This window comes from Haliaeetus leucocephalus, unplaced genomic scaffold (assembly GCF_000737465.1).
Source record: "Haliaeetus leucocephalus isolate CR32 unplaced genomic scaffold, Haliaeetus_leucocephalus-4.0 Scaffold92, whole genome shotgun sequence".
In the NCBI taxonomy this organism is placed as follows: Eukaryota; Metazoa; Chordata; class Aves; order Accipitriformes; family Accipitridae; genus Haliaeetus; species Haliaeetus leucocephalus.
Genome location: NW_010972528.1, coordinates 3846051 through 3852711, shown reverse-complemented (window position 1 = coordinate 3852711; position 6661 = coordinate 3846051). Strand labels below are relative to the sequence as shown.

General features: G+C 41.7%; 1 protein-coding gene across 1 annotated transcript in view; it reads right to left on the bottom strand.

Annotated features, from left to right (window-relative positions):
- Positions 1-6661, bottom strand: part of SLC12A4 (solute carrier family 12 (potassium/chloride transporter), member 4) — a 56517-nt gene that overhangs the window by 49320 nt on the left and 536 nt on the right. Inside the window, exons 2-3 of the mRNA XM_010584770.1 lie at positions 3812-4187; positions 2583-2680 (exon numbers count right to left, since the gene is read on the bottom strand). The gene's annotated coding sequence lies outside the window, so the exon portion shown is untranslated. The remainder of the gene's footprint in view (positions 1-2582; positions 2681-3811; positions 4188-6661) is intronic.

Below are 6661 nucleotides of genomic sequence, written 5' to 3'. Positions count from 1 at the left end.
CGGCCTGCGGCCCGGGGCCAGGCGGTCGCGGAACCCCGGAGGGGTGGTGTGGGGAAGACAGCAGCCAGCGAGAGGCCGGCTGTAGGTAAAGCGGGCGGCCTGCCGGGCTTTGGAGGAGCAGCGCGCGCCAATTAACAGCTCTCCCGCCTCCCAGCAGCCCGTTAAACCCCGGCCTTCGGCTGAGCAGCAGCAAAGCGGTTGAAGGCATCCTGTTGCCCCGAGAAGGGGCTTGTTTTTAGGCGAGTGATCGTTAGCTTCAGGTGCGGCAGCTGTCCCCGCTTCCTGCGCTCGTGGTGGCGGTTTCTCGTGTGCTCGCCCTCTTCTCTGGCTGCACGAAACCAGAAATAACGTGGCAAACGGAGCAAGCCCGAGGGAAACAGGAAACATGGCCGCACAAAAGGCGGGGGTAAAATACTACAGTGGGGAGATTTGAATGCGGGCTGGAGCCAAGGGTATTTCTAGCTATATGCAAAGCAGGCAGTCGCTAAGGCGGCAGACTGCCAGGGCAGATGAACTGCGGCCCCGCTGCTCAGGCAGGGGCCTGGGAGCCGGGGTTGCGCCATTGTTTTGTCCCAGGAATGGGATGGAGGCGGTGGGGTGTGCCACCCCCTCCCAGCAGCCGGGTCGGACGCCGGGGTGGCCGCAGGGTCCGTACAGCTGGCGGCGTGCCTGCCTCTTCAACCTCTGGTCCCCCAGGGAGCAAAATTCAATCTTGCCGTCGCATTTGAAAAAGCTGGCACCAGCGATGGGCATCTTGGCCTTCATTTCGTATATGGTAGCCTTCACGTGGCGTTTCAAGATGATAGTTGATAATGCTATTTATTGTCTGTGTTTGAAAGCTAGCCTTGAAAGTAAAACAGTCCCTATTTAATGCATTATGTAATTGTCAGGAAAAAGCTCTAGAGAACAGCGTGTGCGTTTTACTAGGGAATATCAACTCAAACTAGTTCTGTAGATTTTTGACTAAAATACTCCTGTGCACAGTGACGAGTCAACCCCGAACTGATGTAAGTTTTGCCTTAGGATTGCATAGGAGTCTATGGGAGTGTCGTGGTTTACCCCCAGCCAGCAACTAAGCACCACGCAGCCGCTCATTCGCTCCCCCCCCATCCAGTGGGATGGGGGAGAAAATCGGGAAAAGAAGTAAAACTCCTGGGTTGAGATGAGAACGGTTTAATAGAACAGAAAAGAAGAAACTAATAATGATAACACTAATAAAATGACAACAGTAGTAATAAAAGGATTGAAATGTACAAATGATGTGCAGGGCAATTGCTCTCCACCCGCCGACCCACACCCAGCCACTCCCCGAGCGGTGAATCACTGCCCCCCACTTCCCAGTTCCTAAACTAGATGGGACGTCCCATGGTATGGAATACACTGTTGGCCAGTTTGGGTCAGGTGCCCTGGCTGGGCATGAGAAGCTGAAAAATCCTTGACTATAGTCTAAACACTACTGAGCAACAACTGAAAACATCAGTGTTATCAACATTCTTCACATACTGAACTCAAAACACAGCACCGGACCAGCTACTAGGAAGACAGTTAACTCTATCCCAGCTGAAACCAGGACAGGGAGAATGTAAGGCTTAGAGCAGAGGAAGAGGATAAGACTAGCTGTTTCCTGTGCTCGGAAGACCCTTATCCCTAGCTTTCTGAATTTGTCCTGCCTTTTTGACAAAGCAACCCCCAGGTGACTGAGAGAAAGAAAAATGTGTAATGAGCAGAAGAGAGACAAACAAGAGGGAGAGTGCTTTGTTCATGAGAACTGAGTAATAAGTCTACTTTTAATTAGTTGGGTTTTGAAATAAACAAGAAGGATCCATGCTGTGGAGTGACTGCTGCCAAGGGGGTACAGGTCTCTCAGTTCACTTAACACAAACTTGCTAGTAGACCACCTCTGGGGAAAGCCAGAGCAATTACACCTCTTAGTATTGATCAGACAGGTGGAAAGACTTCTAAGACTCCTGTGCTTTCATATAACCTACATTTTACTTTTGTCTCTGCTCTGCTAAGGAAAACAACAATGATCTTCATGTGGCCATGTGTATCTCAATAACAGCCTCGTCAGTTTTGGAGGAGATAGATAAAAAAAACCACAGGTTTTCCTCTGTGCAAAACTCATGCTATCTTGAAGACCTAGGGTGGGGTGGTTTGTTTTGGTGTCCGTCCCCCCCCCCCCCCAGTAACCCTAAAATGAGCACATTTGTAAATATGGTCCCACTGAGGTCTGTAAAGTTTTACTGGCAATTTATGTGGGTAAGTTAGGCCAATTCTGATAATCTAGAAGGCATTTCTGTTAATTTTAGACGCATTAGTTCTGACAGACTGGAAACATCGTGGTGCGCCACTTAGTCCACTGTCTTATCTCCAGCAGTATTTTTTCCCCCAGAGGGAAGTGGAACAATTGGCCAAAAAGTAGCATTTTCTGTTTAACCCTCTTTGGTTGAATTATGTTTCATTAGTGTTCATAATAAGTACCACCTAATAAGCTAGAGTCCACCAAGAAAACAGGAAAATTAAGTATTAATTGATAGTGGGCAAAGAATTTTATATAGAAAAAGGGCAATATGATAACTCACCATTAAGCAAGTTAGTTCATGCTTAGTTTTCTGTCATCTTTCCTGGTTTCCACTTCATAAAGCTTTTGAGTGAAAGTGTCTCGTCTAAGTAAGCTGTCCTAGGAAAAGGAGACAGGGATTATAAGAAATAACCCTCAAGAGTTAATGTTTTTGGAGTCAAGCTTATTCAGGAAGAAGAATTAAACTGGGTACTTCTTTCTCATCTTGCTTTTGAAAGCAGGTTTGGCAAGGAGCTGTCTTTCTTTAGGCATCAAAAAATGCATCTATGCCACCACGAAACATGCCAGTATCATGAAATCAATGGCATTGAAATTGTAGCCCATGAAGGGAAAAAATTAATAAAATCAAGCTCATGTACATATACCAGCAACTCCCCTCTCTGGAATGGAAACTATATCCAAATGTCTTAGGAGAGAATTTAGCCCTGGGAAACTATTCAAGTTTATTGAAGGAAAAATATTTCTTTTGTCTAAAGACAATGGTTCTTTACTGACTTGTAGAAAGCCCTTATTTAAAGATAAGATGTTATCTACCCATATCAACTTAGTTGTTTAGCATCTGGTTTGTAAGAGAACTGAAATTTCAACCTGGGTGACTGATGTGTTGTTTTGGTTTTTTTTTTCTAAGTATGAATATTGATTGTTACTTCTGAATGGTATGAGTGGCCATCATAAGCTTAAAAGTTGTCTGATATGAATATGAGGCTGGAATGAAACTAGATGATCTACAATATTACAGTGTTTACCTGCGACAACATTGCTATCTCGCATTAAATAATGGGGATGAAAACTACCCATTTTCTACAAAGCTAAATGGAATTGGGGATTATGGTTTCATATGGGTACAGACTGGTCAGTGAAAATGAAAGAGCAGAGAAAATAATATTATTTTCTTTTTTTTTTTTTTTCCCCTCTCTACACACCCCATCCCCAAGAGAGAAAATCTGCACTTCTAAGAAAAAGTCTGGTGGTTTCACTTCAAAAAACATTGAGAGCAGTTTAGGAGAATCAAGGCTTATGAGATAAGGAAAGGCGTGGATTTTCAGTACTCTAGTGTACATTAACAGCATCAGTGAAATCAGCGGCCTAAAGATCAGCAAATCCATGATGTCCCCTCTGATACACGATCAGGAACTGCTTTTTGAATTGTTTGTTTATTACCTACAAATCAGATAAGCAAAGACACAGTTCAGTTCTTAATTAGTAAGCCACTGGTTATTTGTGAACTACCTGAAGTAGGTATAAGCTTCCAGCTGAAAGGTCAGTACGCTTCCAGAGTAAACAACTATGCCATTTGACTTGAAGAAAAAGGCTGTATGAGAAACTCTGAGTCTTCTAAAAGGTAGTTTGGTAAACTGCTGAAGAGCCTGGTATAAATCCTCAGGGCAAGCAAGCAAGATCAAGTTTGCCTTTTACGCTTCTTAATACAGGTGATACCACTCAAGCATTTAAAAAAGCAGCTTGGCTTTTACAGCCCAGCATGAGAGTGACTGCACACCGCATCAGCTCTTCCAGAAACAGGCTTGACTTATGTGTGCAAGGTGTTTCATCCCTTCCCTGACAGACAGCAATTCACGGCTTCTCATGTGGTGCTCATACAGCCATCCTAGGAGAAAGTGAATGTATAATCAATATCAGCATTAGTGATTGCTTTTAAGGATAGAGTAGAGGGAACAGCCTGCCTCAGCCCTCACAAAGGGATGGAGTACACACATTGGAAGGCCCTTGTAAATGAGCTCTGGAGTATTGTTAGCTTATGAACTTGAAATGTATGATGTTAACCTCAATCAAACAACAAAAAGTAACATTGTTTCAACTCCTTCCCAATGAAAGTGATTTGCCATTTGTTTCAGGACAGGAAGACCCAGCACCTGAAACCATGTTTGAAGACAGCTTTTCTTATCTTCCCTTCTTCCTGAATTTCATGGGGAGAGGCCTAATTTTAAATAAAGTAGTTTATTTTTTCTAACTAGGAAAATCAAGGCCAAGCAAAAAGTATCATCCTTAGAAATAAATATGTCATAAAATTACAACTCAGATTTTTTTTTTATTCTTCTTCTGTAAAATAGAATATTCTTCTGTGTTGCCCATAACGTTTGGAGTGCTTTATAATAACCTATACCTCAAAAAGCTTTGTAGAAAGTTTAAGTTAACTTTCTGTAAATGAAGCTTTGAAATGCCTCATTGTAACCTGCCCAGTTATTGCTGTCATTGCTGACTGTAATGTTTATGTATGTCCCCAGGCAGAATACGTGGCCTGCTTAGATGTATATGCACAGGATGCACTGCCCTAGAAGCCTGAGAGATAACATCCATAACTGTGTTTATCCAAAATACATAAAACTTCTTGAGTGGAATACCTGCATTCTGGATAATAGTCATATTGCATCTCTGTTAATACAGACTGGTATAATGCTTCTCTCCTCTTTGTCACTGGGACAATCTGTGAATTTGTGCTTTGAAGCCATGGGAAATTTCTAAACCATATGACATGAAAAGTATTTCTGAGATATCCTGGATCATCAAGTTAGTAGCAGGGTCATGGCCCAGAAAAAAAAATACATTCCAGTTAGAACAGAAATAGGGGTTTTCATTAGAGGAAAGGTTTGCAGATTTATAGACAGCATAGTAAAAAATGCCTGGGAAACTGAAACCCTTCTCAGTTATCTCCCACACAGTTAGGCAGAAAACTCTGATACCTGAAAGATCAAATACTTGCAAGTTTTGAAGCCAACATGTTTTTAAAAAGCATAAATACAGATATTTAAAACTGTGTAAAGAGAAAGGCTGGGATATGCACAGCAGTGGATCCATAACTATTATTTATTGTTTTAAAAGATTTTTTTTCCACTAGAGTGGAACCTGGGTGACAAGTAGCCCAGAGCTGACCATCAGAAAAAATAACAAAACAAAAATTGGCACTGCCAAGGTACAGCTTCCCTGGACATGAGGCTTGGCAGAAATTCTGCAAGTTCATGGCCAGCATTTCACTATAGTGAACTTATGTTTTCAGCACATTCCTGCTTCTCCACATCCGAGGATCACACCAGCCTTGTGGACAAAGCAGGCCGGAAACTGGCAACCTGGCTGCAAAGGTTTTTCACTAACAAAGATCAGGATCTATTTCATCCGTGACAAAGATAAGCAGTTGCTGAAAGAGGTCCTTTGGAGAGGACCGCAACACATACATCCACATGTAAAGAACTGGGGACATAGCAGTAAGAGCTTATGGGAAATGCAATGTGCAGTCCTCTATATGCCATTTCCAGGAGAAAAATAAGGCAGGGAGAGGTGACATTATACTTAATTATACTTAATACAGGTGACATACTGCAACTGAAAATTTTGCTGTTCTCTTAGAAAATGTATCACAGCTTAGACATTAAAAGACCACAAGAGGACACTGTGGTGCCACTTATCTTCAAAATTTATTTACTTCAGGGAACTTCTGCCTCACCTGTAAAATTACTCATAACTGTATTTGATAGGTGGAAAAGCGATTTCTACGAAGATACCTTAATCTCATCTTTAGAGACTGAAAAGTTACTAAGTCTTTGAGATTATTTTTTTTTTACCCACTCGATCAGATTTTGTAAATTCAAATAAGAAGAACTGGATCAAAGTTTTTTCCATTAAACTTGTTAAACATTGCAGTAGTTTTCAGGATAGGATTAAGATGCTGGAAAAATACTGCTCAGTGGGTGTTCGTGGTTTTTTCTTTTGTCCTTTTTTAAAGATATCAGTTTTCAGTTCAGTTACATTTTTAGCATGGATAAATCTGAATTTTTAATAAAGGGCTCAGAGAAAAAACTGAGGACAGGTCTAGACAAGTTTCTTTAGATGATGAGTTTAACTATAGGAGGACACTCAGAAAAGTTAATCCAAATGGACTTTTCAAAGTTGTATGAAACTTTTTTCCAAATGTTTGTATTCCAGACTAAAGAGACCTTCTTTTGATTTGTCTGACAAAACCCTGTGTATTAGCTTCAGTTTTATTCTTAGCTATTTTAATTTTTGTTTTGTTTCTCAGCAGCAGCCCACAGGGGAATTTGAATTCTTGCTTCCTGGCTCTGTGCTTTT